Source organism: Rhinolophus ferrumequinum, chromosome 5 (assembly GCF_004115265.2).
Source record: "Rhinolophus ferrumequinum isolate MPI-CBG mRhiFer1 chromosome 5, mRhiFer1_v1.p, whole genome shotgun sequence".
Classification (NCBI taxonomy): Eukaryota; Metazoa; Chordata; class Mammalia; order Chiroptera; family Rhinolophidae; genus Rhinolophus; species Rhinolophus ferrumequinum.
The window spans coordinates 7,132,055-7,152,541 of NC_046288.1; the positions used below are offsets into that span (position 1 = coordinate 7,132,055).

The 20,487-nt window shown below is 37.6% G+C and overlaps 1 pseudogene; it reads left to right on the forward strand.

The window, feature by feature from the left end:
• The window catches only part of LOC117022597 (protein lin-28 homolog A-like), a 51,987-nt pseudogene extending 32,269 nt beyond the window's left edge, over window positions 1-19,718 (forward strand).
• The last annotated feature ends 769 nt before the right edge of the window (window positions 19,719-20,487 follow it).

The window sequence follows — 20,487 nt, forward strand, 5'->3', positions numbered from 1 at the left end:
ACACATGCAGGAAAATGAAAAAAAAAAGTACCTAGGATTATTACTGAGAAAGAAGACATCCTGATTAATTTTCCTTGTAAATTGGTAATTAGAAATAATTTTTGTGCAGTTTTTTATCAAAACAAAGTGTATCACATAAAACTGTGTGTCGGGATGCCCTCCTGCTATTCTATTTCATTTCCTACTGCAGCTCAATAGTATCTGTGTGGGAAGCCTATTACCTATTTTCAATATACATTCAGACCAGAAAGGTGAAGTTGCAGTTGCAGAGAGCATCACGTCAGCACTAGCTTGTTTACTTTGCTGAAGTATGCCATGAAATGACTGGTAGGTGTTATTGTAAACAATAGAGGACCAGTGGCACATTTTAGAGTATATCTGTAGTCTCAACTTCTATTCTTTCAATAGATTTTAACACTGAAAGCAGTTTGTAGTGTGTGTGTGTGCGTGTGTGTGTGTGTGTGTGTGTGTGTCTAAGAGAAAGAGAGAATGAGTATGAGTTTGGGGAGTCAGGGACGCTTGGTGAAAGGTGTAACAAACATTGTCATGGAATATAAAAAAAATGCTCTATACATGGCTTTCCCATTTACCATATAATTTTGGGGTCTCCAAAAAAAACCCCAGTGAAGAAAAGAGGGGAGACATTATTTTCCTATTACTCCAATGTGAAACTAATGGAGAGGGCATGGACTTTCATCATCTAATCAGAGTGGCAAAGCAAGGACTAAAGCCAAGTTCTCTTTTATAATTATTTTTCTTTACAATAGATATAGGAGGATGTAACCATGCTTTCACATTTAAGGAATACATGTTTGGAGATTTGTGCAATGCTATGAAACATTCCGGAAACAATACTAGACCTTCAGATCTTCTGAATCTGTATCCCATGTTCAAAGGACTCAACACGGCTTCTTCCACTATCAACATCCTATAGCAGTGTGGTACATTTGTTATAAATGTTGAACAAATATTGATCCATCATTATTAGCCAGAGTCCATAGTTTCCAATAGGGTTTCACACTTGATTGTACATTCTTATGGGTTTTGCATTATATTTTCATACACAATAGTTTCACTGCCTGAAAAATCCCCTGTGCTCCATCAATTCATTCCTCCCTACCCCCAAACCCTTGGCAACCACAGATCTTTTAACTGCCTCTATTGTTTTGTTTTCCCCAGAATGTTATATAGTTGTTGGAATTATACAGGATGTTATTGTTAGAGCCCAGGGCAGGCCGTCCCAATGTGTCCCACTATGCTATATTGATTATTTTAAATTAAAGTTACTTAAGAGACTGCCAATCCAAAAAGAACACTGTGATCTCTCTCTCTCTCTCTCTCTCTCTCTCTCTCTCTCTCTCTCTCTCTCTCTCTCTCTTTCTCTCGCTCTCGCTCTCGCTCTCTCTGTGTGTGTCCTGAAAGCAGGGGATAAATGGCCCATGTGAAAGCTTCCCTCCCTGTATATGTTGGCTAACAAAGACATCTTATCAGCACAGTTAGGGAATTCACAGCTGAGAAGTATATACATATAAATAAACCTTGTTATTTTTTCTAATTTACTACCCAAGCCCAAACTTTTCTTAGATTTCTCACCCATACCTAAGTTTTTCTGTCCTGTCAATTTTTCACAAATGTGTCATTTGTTTGTGTAAAAGATATAAGCTACCTGCTTTTGGGCACTCTCTGAGCATCATTTTATGATCCTCTGTGCAACATATTAATTCAGTTTTTCTCCTGATAAACTTTTATGTCAATTGTATTATTAATCCAGTTGCAAGAATTCAACATGGGTAAAAAAGGAGGGACGTTCCTTCCTCAACATAACTTTCTTATGTTGGCTTTTTCTCAGTTAATTACATACATTTAAGGTTTCTCCTTAAATGTGGCTTTTTTGTGGCTTTTTGTGGCTTGATAGAGCATTCTTTTTAGCAATATATCTAATATTTGATTGTATGGATGTATCACAGTTTATTTATCCATTCACCTATTGAAGGACATGTTTGATGCTTTCAAGTTTTGGCAATTTTGAAAAAAGCTGCTATGAACATCCCTGTGCAGGATTATATGTGGACATAAGTTTTCAACTCATTTGGGTAAATATCAAGTAGTACAATTGCTGAATCATATGGTGAGAATATGTTTAGTTTTATAAGAAATGGCCAAAGTGTCTTCCAATATGGCTGTACCATTTTGCATTCCCACCAGTAATGAATAAGGTTATTTTTGTTCATAATCTCACCAGAATTTGATGGTGTGAGTGATTTGGATTTTAACCATTCTAATATGTATGTAGTGGTATCTCAGTGTTGTTTTAATTTGTAATTCCCTAGTAGTATATGAGATTGAGCATCTTTCCATTTGGTTATTTGTTATCTATAGTTTCCTTAGTGAGGTATCAGCACAGATCTTCTGCCCATTTTAAAATTTAGGGTTTTTTTTCTTATTTTTGCATTTTAAGAGTCCTTTATATATTTTGTATTCAAGTCCTTTATTAGATATGTTTTACAAAAATCTTCTCCCAGTCTGCTGCTTCTCTTCTCATTCTCTGGACAGGGCCTTTCATGGAACAGAAGTTTTAGTGAAGTCAAATGTATTAATTATTTTTCTTTTATAGATCATGCCATTAATGTTTGTGATGGTTAATTTTATATGTCAAGTTGGCTAAAACATGTAACTCAGGTGTTGGTCAAACACCAGTATAGATATAGCTGTGAAGAATTTTGTTTTTGTTTTGTTTTTTACATGTCATCAGCATTTACATCAGTAAACTGCCTAAAGTAGATTACTCTCCATAATATGGGTAACCTCTTCCAATCAGTTGAAGGCCTTAAGAGAAAGGACTGAGGACCCTTGAGGAAGAAAACATCTTCTCCAAACTGCCTTCAGACTCTAAACTGCAGTGTTAACTCTTCCTTGGGTCCTTGTTCTATCAACCTACATTGCAGACTTCAGACTTTCTAGCCTCCACAATTACATAAGTCAATTTAATTCCTTAAAATCTCTATCTATATATCTAGATCTTTATCATCTATATCTATATTCTGTATTCTGTTTCTCTGAAGAAGCCTAACCCAGATTTTGATGCCAAGAGTGCTTCTAGAGGAGCAGAAGCTTAAGGATGAGTTTTCTGAGGTTTCTGGAATTGTTTCTTTAAAATCTAATTAGTTTTATTTATTTTTTAAGACTTTTATCAAAATATAGGTAACACAATATTAATTACTTTCAGGTACACACTCATATTAGTGTAATCAATAAGTGTGCGCAATTTTCTACCTCCCACATTCCATCCCTCTGTATAGACCGTAGTTTTTATTCTGTTGATGAATTCTTTTAATTTTTTGTTCTGTACCAATCTCTTCTGAGTCTTCATAATGGAGTTTTTGTTTAAATATATTTTATTTTATTAATCTAGTTTTGGGGACTCGTTTAAATCCCCTCAAACCAAGAAAATTACTTTAAAATGATATTTAAAAGTTAAAGTCCACTGCATTTTACAATTTGTAATGAATACAGAGTGAAAAAAAAGAAGTTATGAATGAAGCAGGGCTCATTTCAAATTCAGAAGTAATACTTGTGGTTTGGCATTGTCAAACGTTTTTTATTATTATTAATTAAAGTGATCAAAAAATAGAACCAATGGGCCAGCCCGGTGGCTCAGGCAGTTAGAGCTCCATGCTCCTAACTCCGAAGGCTGCCGGTTCGATTCCCACATGGGCCAATGGGCTCTCAACCACAATGTTACGGGTTCAACTCCTCGAGTCCCGGTCCCACAAGGGATGGTGGGCTCTGCCCCCTGCAACTAAGATTGAACACGGCGCCTTGAGCTGAGCTGCCGCTGAGCTCCCAGATGGCTCAGTTGGTTGGAGTGCGTCCTCTCAACCACAAGGTTGCCAGTTCGATTCCCGCAAGGCATGATGGGCTGTGCCCCCTGCAACTGGAAACAGCAACTGGACCTGGAGTGAGCTGCACCCTACACAACTAAGACTGAAAGGACAACAACTTGACTTGGAAAAAAGTCCTGGAAGTACACACTGTTCCCCAGTAAAGTCCTGTTCCCCTTCCCCAATAAAATCTTAAAAAAAAAAAAAAAAAAATAGAACTAATGACTCTTGAGCTTTGGGCGAAATAAATCCTTTAATTTGAACAAATTGTAAGAAACCTCCAGTAAACTGAGTTTATGTTCATAATGAACTAATAAAATCCACTGCTAGATCATCTTGAAACAACTTTTAATTTTATTATAATCACAAACAATTCAAATCTAAAATTTCATTGAGGTTTCTCTGCATGTGTGTAGGCTATTCTATAAGAATAATTAAAACCATTTCCATTGAACAAAATAATTAAATGCTGCTACTATCTCATTAACATGGGAAAATATTTAAAGCAGAAAGTTAAGGATGGGGAAAATAAACAGCTAAATAATGGTCAGCAACCTACATAGAGCTAAAAGTTTATCAGGGTACCTGGACTGCGACTGGCCCATATGATTAGCAAAGATGCACTAATTAGGATTAAAGTCTATAGGTTCTCTATTCTGGGAAACAGAACTCAGTGCATATAATTATCTGTTGTGTATTAATCTTCTGTTTTGAATATTGTTTTTGTTGCATTTAGTTATGTCTGGAAAGGGAGAAGTGTTATTTTATCTGTGTGATGTTATTAAATGGTCATCAGTCGAGGAAAAACCAACATTTTAGAAGAATTGAAAGTCTGGATGTATAATTAGAGTTTGTAAGAAAATCTAAACTTTTCAAGTCACTGTGTTGTTAGCCTATCTCCACTCCTGCCACGTTTTTTTTTTTTTTCATAACACCCCCTTGAGTTAGTGATCCATGTATTTTTGACCATTTGTTGTTTAAAGTTTAAAATTTCAGTGTGTGGCAATTCTGTCATCCAGTGTTAATGAAAAGAGAGAAAAATATTCTATCCACAAGTATAAATGCTATTGTCTAAATACTGAAGCACTCTTTGTCACTTACTAACTTCTGAATGAACCATATTAAAAATGCTAAATTATCCTATAAAACTGAGGACAAAACAGAGAACAATGGTGGATTAATATTTCTGTAGAATTTAAAAAATGTAACCAAGGAATTTTCCTGTCTTGGGGTGTTCCAACTTGACCCCTCATTGACATTTTTAAAAATAATAATATAAACTAGAACACAGAAAAAAAACTACAAAAAAAATTCATAAATATCAGGCCTGTATGATAAGAAATATTATTTCTTTTTCAAGTAATAGGAAAATAGCTACCTAGAATTCAACACTTCTTCCATTTCTATCAGAGAGTGACCTATATTCCCCATTTAAAGAACTTCTGTCCAGACTCTCAAAAACAAAAAACAAAAAACAAAATACCCTCTAGTATTCCAACTTCCCAACCCACCAAAAAAAACCCACTGGAAATACCAGAAGATCTTGCTGCATTATTCAGCATACTCCAGAGAAACAAAAATAGATATAGATAAATTATATATGAGTTCTGACAACTACGTTCAAGAACTCATCCTAGAAAAAGTGCTACCTACATACCTCATTGCTGAATATCACTATAGTCACCTTTGAAATACCCTCCTTGGGAAGCTATGCACCAACGCCACCACCTAGTCCACACCTCAAAGCAGTTTTGGAACTCTTTTTCTGGATGGCCATCAGAGCTGTCATCGTAGTACCCTTGATGTCCTGAATGTCATTAAACTGTCCTCCTTTCAATGTTTGCTTTATCTTTGGGTACAGAAAGAAGTCATTGGGGGCCAGATCAGGTGAGTAGGGAGGATGTTCCAACACAGTTATTCATTTACTGGCTAAAAACCCCCTCACAGACAGTGCCCTGTGAGGTGGTGCATTGTTGTGATGCAAGAGCCATGAATTGTTGGCAAAAAGTTCAGGTTGTCTAACTTTTTCATGCAGCCTTTTCAGCACTTCCAAATAATAAACTTGGTTAACTGTCTGCCCAGTTGGTTCAAATTCATAATGAATAATCCCTCTGATATCAAAAAACGTTTAGCAACTTTTTGCTAAACTTTTGACTCTTGATTTGGACTGACAGAATTTTTCGGTCGCGGAGAATTGGCTGACTTCCATTGTGCACTTTGACGCTTTGTTTCAGGGTCATACTGGTACACCCATGTGTCATCACCAGTGATAACACAGCCCAGAACATCGTCTTGCCTTTCCAAAAGGTCTTGGCAAACTTCGACTCTCCTTTGCTTTTGTTCATCGGTGAGCTCCTTTGAGACCATTGTCGCACACATCTTTCTCATGCCAAGATTTTCAGTTAAGATTTTCCTAATTGTTTCTCTATCAATGTTTACTTGGTATACTATGCTTCTCAGAATCAGCTGATGATTTAGACGTACAATTCGATGAATTTTTGCAATGTCTTTGTCAGTTCTGCTTGTTACTGGCCACCCTGACCTCTCCTCACCAGTGACGCGTTCTCTTCCCTCAGAAAAAAGTTCAATCTATTTGTATACTGCCGTTTTCTTCATGTAATTATCCCCATAAATTTGGATTAACATGGCCCTGATTTCACTTCCGCTCTTGTCAACTTGAACAAGAAATTTAATGTTTATTCATTGCTCTAATTCAAGCTCAGACATTCTCACGACAGCACACAAAAACACACAACAATAATGAATGCCACTCAGCAAAACACCGCCACATGTCTACATGAACACATCTGTAAGACACTGACGTACCAAGGTTATGAAACCTTACCAAGCCGTTTGTACAGTGCTGCCAATGTAATCGCACAATGGCAAGTTTGAGAACTCAATTGTCAGACCTCGTATTACGTATTTATAGTGATGCCTCCAGCAATCACCTCTCTCATGGACCTGAATGAGTGATGTAGACTCAAAAGTCATTTTCTACTTATGCAGGTAGTGTCAGATTTTATCTTTGGAGTCATGAAAACATTAGAAGGATCTCCTTAAACATAGTGATTCAAGAAACTGAAGTTAATATCAATGGTGAGGCCTGGGTTTCAAAGATAAGAGTTTATAATTGTTCAGAGCTGGCTTGCAAAGCTTAGGTTTGCTCTGAAAGTCTTCAATGGTATTACCATAGTTCTTTCTGTTTTTCCTTATTTTAGTGATTTAGAGTCCTGATGATCTGATTCCACTCACGCTGAGAAAATTGCATGTTTGAGTCAGAGGAATATTATAATTTTATAATTTTAAATCAGAAGAAATATATAGAAAGCAGAAAACCATGCTCTTTGTCAACCTAGGATCCTCTGTTCTTGCACTCAACCACTCTTGCTGTCATCACATACGGGATATTTGGGGGAAACTATACAAATATCTTCTCATGTCCCATTCCAACCTTCAAATATATTGTGATTTTTTTTTTATTCTCTAACAAGAAAGTAAATAAATAAATTATGTATTTATTTTTATTTTAATCCTTTTTTCAATTTGAACTTTGTCCCAGTTCACTTTCTAACCCTACCCTCTCACCTACGCTTGAGGATAGGGTAAGATTAGGATAGGATAGGTGTCTGTCCCAGAGACACATTCTAACTATAGAAAACTCATTTGCCATAGAAATTGTCTCTGCAATATAAACATAAGAAAAACCTAGTACCTCAAACCCCATGTCACCTGAAGCAACAACCAATATGCTATATGATCCTTGACTCAGTTGCATATGCAGTGTAACCTTTTGTAATCTATTTTCAGATTGTTTGTTTTTCTATAAAATAATTGAAACAAAATGTATTAATTACTTTAATTCATAGACATTTTGTAATTTTCAGTTGGTCTATATTTACCACCCCAACTAGGCCAAATCTTTATGATACAGGAGTCTACAAATTTTTCCTGTAAAGGACCAAATAAAAAATAGTTTAGGTTTTCTGAGCCAATAGGCAAAATCAAGCGTATTATGTAGTTATCTATATAACCATTTAAAATGCAACCATTTAAAAATTTTAAATCCATTGTCAGCTTGTGGACCGTATGTACAAAAATAGGCCGTTAGCTGGATTTGGTCCCTGGGCTGTGTACCTTTCATTCATACATTTGTCACACTTATATGCAAGTTTAATTGATGATTTTCTTTATAGGATTCAGTCTCTGTGAACTCAGGAATTATATCTGACCCTAACACTTAGCCTAGTGTTTGATTTACAGTAAACACTAATTAGATCTTAGTCTCTTTCCCATCTCACTACTCTACAGGGTTGAGACCCTGAAGGCAAGGGCAGGACTTATTATTTATTTCCTTGTCCCAAATACTCTTTCAAAGATTTACACATATAAGAAACATAAGAATGTTGGTGGTTTTTTGTTTTAAAAGAATAAATATCCATAAATAACTTTTCCCATCCTTAGAGGATAGACCAATATGCATAAACATCTTGGGTCTTTTATCAGAACAGGATGAGATTGGGATGATGTCTGTGTCAAACCAGTATCTTACACAGTATTTTATCTATGCAGAGAGGCATGATGGTTGAAAGCATGATTCAACTCAAACTGCTGTGTACTGATTTATCTCAGATCACGTCATTTCTTTTTCTGGTAGATGTCAAGTTAATGGCTTTGGGGGTTAATTATTTTACATATTAAAAACATGTATTAAAATATTTTCCCAACCCCATTAAACCCTACCCACATGGACAGGAAGATGTTCCTTGTCACTGGAGTCGTCACAGCTGCATCTTCCAGAGTCATAAGGAATTGCCAGATGTTGCATTTCAGAGATGAATGGACTTAGTATCACCAAAGAGAAATTGGTTATTGAAAATACTTGTTGAAGATTTCATGTTACAAACCTATCCAGAATAATTAATGGTGAATGTATTAATCATAGTTGGAGGGGGAGTGGAACACACCAATTGAGGTTGGCTGGTTGAAGGTATTCTACTATATTGAAGGCCTAATGGCATTTGTATTTTAAATCATGTTTTCTTAATTCTTTCCTTCTTCCCTCCTTCCTTCCATTTTTCCTTCCTTCCTTCTCACATTCTCACACATTCTAACTCTTCATTTCAATATATTAGAAAGATATAAAAGAAATATCTGTGTGCATATATACGTGTATGTATACAATACATATATACATATTCACATACAATTATATGTAGGTATTCTGAGGGATATATGAATCAGAAATTTGAGGTGAAAAATTAAACAGAAAAGCATGTGTTTCTCTGGTTTTCATCCTGACCTCTGTGCAACTTCCTCAGACAAAACACCAAAAGTAAGTAATTTGGTGACTTGGAAAGTGAATAATTACCTTGAAGTAAAGAGCAAAATTAATCTCCGCAAGTGATTTAGATTTCCCAGTTGTAATGCAAAAGCTATTTTGGTTAAATGTTTTCAAGGATATCCTTGATGATTGATTATTTACTTATTTATTTTAAAACTTTCCCCCCAAATACTTCTTAGGACTCACATTCCTTAGTAATGCCCACAACTCACTTCTTTGTTTCATAACCATGAAAGCCTGGCCTTTGTTGTGAGGTGAGCAAACAAAGAACTAACATTCGTTTTCTCTTCAACAGAAACCAGTGTGAGGTGGTGTTTGGTACCTCCAAGTGCCAGAGAACAAGTTAGCCAAACACACATGTTAATACAAGTACTAAAAGTGTAGTGTAAGATGACTGAAGAACTTGAGGCTGCTGGCAAACTATTTCAAATATCAAGACATTGAATTTGAGGGAACAACACTATCAATATTGTAAAAATCCATTCACATTATGAAGTAGATGAACTGCATTATGAAGTTACTACAATAATAAAGACTAAAATAAATAGTTCTGGAAACAGAAAATGTAGTAGGAAAATTATAAGGTTGTGGTGAAAGGTTAGCGTTTTGTTTTTTTTTTTTAGTTTTCCAAAGGCTTCCATGACAAAGTCCTACAGACTGGATGGCTTCAACAACAGAAATGTATTTTCTCACAGTGCTGGAGGTTAAAAGTCCAAGATCAAGGTGTCATCAGAATTGATGTCTTCTGAGGCCTCTCTCGTTGGTTTGTAGACGGCCGTCTTCATCCTGTGTCTTCACATGGTCTTCCCTCTGTGGGTGTCTATGTCCTAATCTCCTCTTCTGATAAGGACACCAATTTTATTGGATCAGAGCCCACCCTCATGACCTCATTTACCTCAATTACCTCTTTAAATTCCTTATCTCCAAATACAGTTGTATTATGAGGTACTGGGGTTCAGGATTTCAACATACGAATTTTGGGTGGATACAATTCAGCACATAATATTCAGTGTACAGAAAGGTAAGCATAGCTGTATAGGGAGGTGCTATAAGTCTGGCTGTCAACTTACTGGTGGTTCAAGCACAATAAGAATTTGACTGGTAAGAAGAAATTTTAAGTACTCACAAGATAGATATAACATATTTGTTAAATAAAAGGATACCTCTTCCAATGACAGAGGACCAATAAATGTTTTTCTTCATAGAGTATTGCATCAATATAAAGACAGACATAGTAATTGCCTTTGCTAAAGTTGCCTAATATGCAGTATTTACCGCTCCCCCTATGAACCAACCAGTAATACTTTGTGTTCATTGACTACATTACACACTAACCTAAGAGTCAGAGTTATGTTCTAGGAGATAGAATAACTTAGATTCTCTAGTGTTCTAAACCTCTGAAAGACAGCCTTGATAGGGGGTACAAGAATTGAGATTTGGGGTACAAGGAGCCAGGGAGCAAAACCATTTTTATTTAGTTTGTGGAAGCAGACTTACTCCATGGTCTTTTCTAGACATCCTGCAGGAGACAATAGAACAAAGTGTGTGTGTGTGTTTTCTGTAGGTATGTGTGTTTCTACGGGCAGATGGTGGAAATATATGAAAAATTTCTCCCTTATATGAAGTCCATTCTGCCTGCAGGGCTTTCCTTAAACTTATAGTCTTTCAAAGCACGAAGAAGTACCTCATGCCTCCCCTGCTTCATGGTGTCACTGAAGAAAGTACTGATTTTTCATCTGGGTCATGGCTCAGAGAGCTCTAAGAAGTTTTAATGTAGATTTATAATGGTCACATTTAATTTTGGATTTCTGTCTTCTGACAAGTACAAACAAGATTGATTTCTAAATTGTATGTGGCTTTTTCCTATTTTCCTGTGTTTGTTGTATATGTGTATACGGTTCGTGGGCACATGTATGTTTACAGTTTAATCTTTGTTTGAAGAAGTGAATTTTGTCATTTTATGTTATGTCTTTATGACACTTGAGTATCACAAAGAATAACACCTGGCCCAACTAACAGCAAATGGTTCCACTATTTCACTGCTTGAAATGTAAATGATTAATTACAAATTAATGTATATTTTCTTCCATTACATGTAGCAAACAGCCTGGGGCATCATGGCAGGTGTTTGCTCATGTATTAGGGTAGATATAATTTACCAAATATTTCCTGATGTTGAGTTTTAAATTCCTACATTTTCTGTAGGACTATATTGTATTTTCCAGTGTTTGTTATCTCTGTCTGATTTGATTTGCATGATCATATTAAAAAATCCTACATGCAAGTATCAGAAAGTCAACTCAAAATAGCTTGAGAATTCACTGGTTTACCAAACTCAGAGGAGAGAATCTTCATGACAGTGAAATCCAGGAACTAAAACAACGTTGCCTTGTCTCTGTCTCTTTCTCTCAATCTCTCTACTTTCTCTTTTTCTTTATGGCTTACTTTTATATGCATGTAGATTGCTGTTGGCAGCTCCAGGCATATATATTACTAGTTACCAAGTTAAACACACAGATTCTCTCTCTCTCTCTCTCTCTCTCTCTCTCTCTCTCTCTCTCTCTCTCTCTCTCATCCCCCCCCCCCCATGTGTCTTTATCTCCTCAATTCTATTAGATAATGTTAGAACAAAAAATATTGGTTCATCTCTGCTTAGATCACATAATCCTCTCCGAATCAATTGTTGATAGAGTTTTGGAATTAATTCTCTGAATGATCCAGTGTGGATATGTGCCTGGCTCTATGGCTGGTCAGGACTATTGGAAAGGTGATGGTTAGGACCCTCAGAAAAGAATGCTTTGACCTGTAGATTTACTTCATATGTATCCGTCAAAAATATTCCTACCTAATATCAGAAATTATCCTATATACAATAAGAAATGCAATCTTTCTTTCACCAAAGAAAAACAACCTGAAACAAATCCCCATCTGGCATTCTTTCTAAGCCAAGATAATGAGTATTATACATCTTCTGAGTTGGGTCTGGATGTGGCTTTTCATGGTCTAGTAACTTGCAGCTAAATGACCCATTTAACAACCCCTAACATACTCAGCATACCTCCATTAAGATGGGGAAAAAGAAAAGCTGCTTACCACTTCTTTAACAGTGTAGTGATTTCTTGGTTTAGCAACCTGGTCACCTCAGTTCTGCCGTCCCCATGCCCTTAGCTACATAGTATTAGTACTAATAACCATGTGGTGTGTGCATGAGAGTATATATGTATGGGCTATAAAGCTCAGTTAGGCAGGGAGTAAATAACAGTAACTGTACAAGTTAGATTTCTCCATTTCTTTTATTTAACTGAAGTCTCAGTATTGTCTTACTTTGTGTTTACAATCTCTCTGCCTTTGTTAGTATCAAGGTTACCTTGAAATAGAAAATTCATCTTTTACAATTTCTCAATTCACTAGATGAAGTCAATTGGGGACATTTAGTTCACAATAATTAATCTACTCTTTAATAATGTGTTATAGAGCATTGTATGCTAAAGTAAATTTATGATCTAATATAATTTTAATATACTATATGATAACAATAAAATTTAGTAGAAAAAATTGTGCTTTGTATTTCAGATATTCCAAGATGTCACATTTACATTTCATTTCTTATGGTTCTTGGTTTCTCTGATATATTTGATAGCATTCTCTTCTTATTCCTTTTCAAATGAAGTGCCTGACACTCTCCTTGGTTTTTTACACTGTTCTCTCCCAATGTTATTCCCAATTTACTGGCTGCTATTTTTGGCCTCGTTTATTTTATTTTAGCTGTTTCACGTTGTTCATTTTTAGGGTGCTATAGTGGTCCCTCTTTTCTACTTTATACAGTCTCCTTCAGTGACATCACAAAATGATGATTGCAAAAAAAAAGGAAAGAAAGAAAAGAGAAGTTAGCTCTGAACTACAGAATCACTTGGCTGCTTCAAAGTCTCATAGGCAACATGTTCTTCAGCTTAATAACATTATCTAATTTGCCAAGCCAGCATCCTGGGAGACATGCCAATTTTCTCCCTATCCCTCACTATGCACATCTAAATAATAAGAGCTGCTGCTTTTACCACCTAAACACTCCTGATTTCAATCTTTCCATAGCCATTAGAACTACCCTGGTTATTTACTGTTTAAATGCAAATCTGATCATATGATTTCCTTAAATTAAAAAATTCAATGGACAGCCATTCTAAGGATAAAATTCAACCCCCCAGTTCACCCATCAGTGAATGTATATCCATCAGTGAGCCCAAGCCAGATGTTGTAAAGGGATGAGACTTTGGGGGGTGGGGGTGATCATATTTTTCCAAGTGGAAGAAAATAATAATATAAAGAGGGTGAAAAAATAGCTCATGTCACATCAAGAAATGATATCTTTTGGTTCACTTCCTGAATCTATGTTCATCTTCATGCTTTGGTTTAACTAATATAAGGGGGCAGAAGTAACTGTGTGAAACTTTAGAGACCAGACTTTACAAGGCCAAGAAACCTCCAACTACACCAAGTTGGCTTAGGAATCCCTATTTTGTGCCACCATATTGTCTCACTCCTACCATTGCTAGGAACAGCCAATGTGCTCTAGCAATGTGCCACTGAAAACTTATCAGGAGTTAATGAAAATTTGTGTGGATAGCTGTGCTACAAGTCCAAACAGTATTTTAGCCGTTTTATAGAGAAACTTTCATCCATGGTGTTTGATGGCATTTTTGTGGAGGCAAAAACCTAAGGTCTAGTAAATTATGATAAAACTCAGTCACTCATCACAAGCAAAAGGGTGTCTAAATTTTATTTTACACAATTCTGTGTTTGTACATCTCAACATGAAACCACAAGTTATTAACATTGTTAAACATTATTTAAAGGATTTTCTTTAAAATAATTACACTGGTTTTTCAAAATCAAGCTCTAAAATCACCCTTATTTTGAAATAAGAACACACGAAGCTCAGACAATTAAGTTCACAAATTCATCCTAGAAAAAGTGTTACATAACTCATTGCCGAATATCACTATGGTCACTTTTGAAGTACTCCCCTTGGGAAGCTATGTACTGACACCAGTGCCTAGTCCACCTTTAAAAGCAATTTTGGAACTTTTTCTGGAATGGCCATCAGAGCTGTTGTCGTGTAACACTTACTGTCCTGAATGTAATCAAACTGTCTTCCTTTCAATACTTCTTTTATCTTCGGGTAAAGACAGAAGTCATTGGGGGACAGATCAAGTGAATAGGGAAGGTGTTCCAATACAGTTATTTATTTAATGGCTAAAAACTCTCTGACAGTGTCGTGTGAGCTGGTGCACTGTCGTGATGCAAGAGCCATGAATTGTTGGCAGTCTAACTTTTTCACACAGGTGGTCTAACTTTTTCCCACCACCTTTTCAGCACTTCCAGATAATAAACTGGGTTAACTGTTTGTCCACTTGGTAGAAATTCATAATGAACAATCTCTCTGATATCAAAAAAGGTTAGCAACATTATTACAAGTTTGTGAACTTAATTCTCAGACCTCATATACAGTTTGATTTTTAAAATGACACTTTGAGTACAGATTAATTTTGAAAATTACACATTGGTTCAACTGTTAAACACACTTATTAAACATGTATTTTACAGATGATGTCATAAAAATGGCGGCGTTAGGTGAGCCTCTTGAAATCTGCCCCGGAATTTACAACAAATTGAACAACTATAACTCCACAAAGGACTCCCTGTGCAGCAGACAGGCAAGGCTAAGAGGAGCGATACTGAAATCATCTACAGGTGGGCAAATTGCATGAGCAGGGTTGGAGGGAAAGGAGAAGTGTGCAGACGGGGCCGCACAGTGCAGGACACAGACCTAGCTCAGTGCTCTGAGCTCTCTGGATTCCAGAACTACCACAGCTATGGGAGAGGGGAAAAACTCGGACTGCTAGGGCTCCACTTATGGCTCACAGGGCTGAGGGGACAGCATATAACAGCTGAATCCAATGCACACGGCAGAGACCTCAGAGTAAAAACTGAGGGAAGAAGGCTGAAAACGGTGGTTTAAGCCCACAATGCTGAGCAGAGAATGGAAGCCTTAGGCACTGAGAATAGCCAACCCCTCCCTACCCTCCCAGAGCTTGCCCCGCCCCCACCCGCTCAATGCTAGAAGGGGAACAGTAGCAGTGTCAGATCAAAAGAACAGAATATTTGCAGTTCTGAGAACTGTGGTCCGCAGACACAGATTCGCAGTCCATCTAGTTCCGGCAAAGGGGAGGGAGCTGTGGAAGCAGGACTGGCTGTGGTGGTGGTCGCCACCATTGCTCTGGGCCACCTCTCACAACCCATCCCCAACCTGTCCCCACCTATCTGGATGGATCCCTGCAGGAGTAAACAGAGCTGCTGAAACAGACGGGCTCTGAATCTGGTGCAGGAAGAGCTTTGGAACTTCAGAAGCTCTCCACATTCCCTCATGGAGGCGTTGCAGTTATGACCCAGGTGAAATCTTCACAGAGAAGAAGCTTGCCTTCCAGGGAATCCCCCCATTGTGTGAGAAGCCAGAATAGTGCAGAGAAAATATAACACTACAGTGTGAGAGAGAATAAAAGGGTGCAGACAGAGAGAAAATAAAACATTCTACCAAAACCTACTGGAAAACAAAAGAAAGACCTCTTTCTATCAACCTGTTGCAGAACCCACTCCTGTAGATGCCTAGGAAGAGAAATAATAAATCATTAATTATCATGAAACAAGAGACAAGGAAACAAGACAGCTCAGGAAGAAAATGAAAAGACTCCTTGCCAAGAGACAAGGAAACAAGACAGCTCAGGAAGAAAATGAAATTAAAGACATGGATATTTGAGAGTTAAATGACAGAGAGTTCAAGATTGCAGTTCTTAACTCAACGAGATGCAAGAAAAGACAGTTTAATGAACTCAGAAACACAATCAAAGAATAACATGAACATTTCACCAAAGAGATTGAAATTTTTGAAAAGAACCAAATAGAATTTCTGGAGATTAAGAACTCAATAAAAGAAATGAAGAATGAAATACCCAGCTTAGGTAGTAGAGTTGACAAGAGGGAGGAAAGAATCAGTGACATTGAAGATAGAAACCTGGAAATGACATGGATGGAAGAAGAAAGAGACTTGAGACTTAAAAGAAATGAAAGAACTCTAGAAGAACTTCCTGACTCCACCAGAAACAGCATTTCCTCCCCAGAAATGAGGAATAATGGGCATACATACCAGAAGGAGAAGAAAAAGAGAAGGGACCAGAGAGTATATTCAAACAAATAGTCAACAAGAACTTCCCAAACTTGTGGAAAGAACTGGATCCTTGAATCCAAGAAGCAAATAGAACACCTAATTACCTTAACCCCAACAGGCCTTCTCCAAGGCACATTGTATTGAAGCTGTCAAAAATCAACGACAAAGAAAGAATCCTCAAGGCAGCCAGGGAAAAGAAGTCGGTAACCTACAAAGGAAAGCCCATTAGATTATCATCAGATTTTTCAGCAGAAACTCTACAAGCCAGGAGGGAGTGGAATCAAATATTCAAACTATTGAAAGAGAGAAATTATAAGCCAAGCATAATATATCCAGCAAAGATATCCTTTAGATATGGAGGAGGAATAAAGACCTTTCCAGACATACAGAAGCCAAAGGAATTTTCTAACACACGACCTGCACTATAAGAAATACTGCAGGAGGCTATTCGACTAGCATAAATAGGGATAATTTGTGACAACCAAAACATTAAAGTGAGGAGAGTAAAGCCTGAACTGGAATATGGGAATGGAGAAAGTAAGCATGCTGAAGAAAATTGAATACTCTAAATATGAAACTTTCTTTTACATAAACTTAATGGTAACCACTCAAAAAAAAAAAAATCCAGAACTGAAATATATAACATAGTAAAAGAAGAAACAGAGGAAAAATCATAGAATACCACCACACAGAAATAATAGATAACAACAAAAAGGCAAAGAAACAATGGAGACACAGTCTTACCAGGAAACCAAAGATAGAATGATAGGAAATCCTCACATATCAATAATCACCCTAAATGTAAATGGACTGAACTCACCAATAAAAAGGCATAGAGTAGCAGATTGGATCAAAAAACTAAATCCAACCATATGCTGCCTCCAAGAGACACATCTCAGCTACAAGGACAAACATAGACTCAAAGTGAAAGGTGGAAATTGACACTCCAAGCAAATGGTATCCAGAAAAAAATCAGGTGTAGCCATACTGATATCAGATGAAACTGACTTCAGGGTCAAAAAGATAACAAGAGACAAAGATGGACAATTCATAACGGATAAAGGGGACTATACAACAAGAAGACATAACAGTCATCAATATTTATGCCCCCAATCAGGGAGCACCAAAATATACCAAGCAACTACTAACAGAACTAAGGGGAGAAATTGACCAAAACACAATTATAGTAGGGGACCTAAATACATCATTGATAGCTATGGATAGATCATCCAAACAGAAAATAAATAAAGAAATAGCAGCCCTAAATGACACATTAGATGAAATGGACATAATTGACATCTATAGAGCTCTTCATCCTAAAACATCAGACTATAAATTTTTTTCTAGTGTACATGGAACATTCTCAAGGATAGACCATATATTGGGACATAAAACTAGCCTCAACAAATTTAAGAAGATTGAAATCATACCAAGCATATTCTCTGATCACAAGGCTTTGAAATTGGATATCAACTGCAAAAAGAAAGCAGGAAAAAACACAAATACATGGAGATTAAACAACATACTTTTAAAGAACGACCGTGTCAAAGAAGAAATTAGAGGAGAGATCAAAAGATACACAGAAACAAATGAGAATGAAAATACATCCTACCAAAAATTTTGGGATGCAGCAAAAGCAGTTTTAAGAGGGAAATTTATATCATTACAGGCCTATCTCAAGAAACAAGAAAAATCCCAGATAAATAACCTCACGTTACACCTTAAAGAACTAGAAAAAGAAAAACAAATGAAACCCAAGGTCAGCAGAAGAAAGGAAATAACGAAAATCAGAGCAGAACTAAATGAAATAGAGAACGAAAAGACAATAGAAAAAATTAATGTGACAAAGAAATGTATTTTATATATTGTTAATGTTAATGGTCATCAATAATCATTCCAAACTGTTGACAATCTAACCCTAATGTGAACAAAGTCAGTAATAGGAACCATTTTACCAAGGACAAACTAAGAAGAAAAATTCTGCACCTGAAGATATTTGCCTCCGGGTTTAAAATCTACTAAATTCAATCTATTCACTGCTACACAGGTTTGTCAGCTGAGATTTGGAAGGACTGTTTCTATCATTATAATGAATCAGGAAGCACCGCATCTGCGAGGTCATCAAGGAGAAGTCAACCAATAAAATCAAGCACATGACGTGGAGGACCAGCATGTGCAGGACTCCTCCCATTCTCCCTTTTACTGCGTTCTCCATGTTTGGCTCTGCTCCAAGCTCACTCCTGTTTCCTTGACAACCAAAATGTAGTGTCTTCTTCTGTAGAGGAAATTGTTTCTACTCTTGGATTGGAAGAGAATTGCAGGTTATATGTAAATTCTCCCCAATATCAAAATTAGAGGTAAGTTATTTACACTTCTTCAAAAAATTGTAATTATTCATTTGAAATAAACCAAAGGATTTCAAAAAGATCTAATAGTTGAAGAGCAAGCTCACAAAGGATTAATAATTAAAACTAGTAAAGTGCGGGTCCCTTCCACCGCTATTGTGCTGGGGAAGATGTAGCATCCTCTTCTCGGAGCCACCCCTTTGCCTCCCGACTTCTGTGGGGCCCAGGCCGGGGGACTTGGTTGACTACCACTGGCTCTGTGTCAAACCAGAAGTTGGCAGGTGGCTGCGCCAAAGCACCGGGAGAAGAGCGAGAGGATACTGCTTGGGCGTCAGAAGAGCCGCAGCTGCTGCACGGTGTCTGCCGGCATCTGCAAGTGGTTCAATGTACCCATACGCTCAGCCTGCTGTCCATGCCGACCTGCGCCAGGGTCGCGCTCGATCCTCCCGTGTATGTCTTTGTGTACCAGCGTAAGCTGCACAGGGAGGGCTTCAGAAGCCTGAAGGAGGGTGAAGAAGTGGAGTTCACCTTCAAGAAGTCCCCCAACGACCTGGAATCTAAGTCAATGGCCCTGTATTGTGAGTGAGAGGCAGCCAAAAGGGAAGATGCAGAAGCATGGACCAAAGGGAGACCGGTGCCACAACTGTGAAGATCTAGACCATCATGCCAAGGAATGCAGGCTGCCACCCCAGCCCAAGAAATGCCACTTCTGCCAGAGCATCAGCCATATGGTGGCCTCATATCCACTGACGGCCCAGCAGGCCCTCAGTTCACAGGGAAAGCCAGCCTACTTTCAGGAAGAAGAGATCCATAGCTCTGCCCTGCTCCCAGAGGCCAACCCACAAAGGACTACATTCTGTGGGAGGTCATTTCTCTCTAAGGCAGGGTTTTACCATGTCTTGTCTCCTCATAACCCACTCTTCAGATAGGGTGCTGAGAACTATCCCAAGCGATGCGTTGTGACGACAGGCAAAAGTTGGGGGAACAGCTACAGACTTGGCTGCTCCTAAGTTCACTCTCACTCCATTGTGAGCCCATACAATTTTGTTTATTTGGTCCCTTGGATAACTGCATCTTGGGGTCCACTTTCTCCAGGATGCCAACTGCACAAGCTGTGTGCGAAAGACATATCTTGTTCATTTTAACTTTTTTTTCATAATATAAATATTCTGGTTTTGTGTTTTTGTGTATTTTAATTTAAAGCCCTCATGCCTGCACTATATTCTGGGTCTGCACAACAGGAATTCTTTTTGTTGTTGTTTTATCGCCAGGGAGAACAACTATGTGGAGTGTATAGCCTATTGAACTACCTCAGTTTTGCCAATTAGAGCTGGCTTTTCTGCCATAGTGTCCTCTTGAAAGGTGGAGGTCCCCTCCACCTTCAACGCAGAAAACTAGGTTTTAACTGGGTGGCCCCACAATTTGATCTCTTACTGGAAGATTGGAAATTGGTCTGAACAGGAATAGGCAGTGCAGAGGTTAGGGGAGGCTGGGCCAGGTGACAGGCTCAGAGGGGAAGCCAAGATTAGGTGAGGGTTGTCTATATATGTGCGATAAAGGATTCCTGTTCCAGAACTCTAATTCCAGGGTTTGGGACTTGCTTTTCTTACCAGCTCCATCTTTCTCTAGATTGGGGTAGGCCTACCACGCACAACAAGGTGGGTGTATGTGTGTGTTTGTGAAAAATATAAGTTGGTA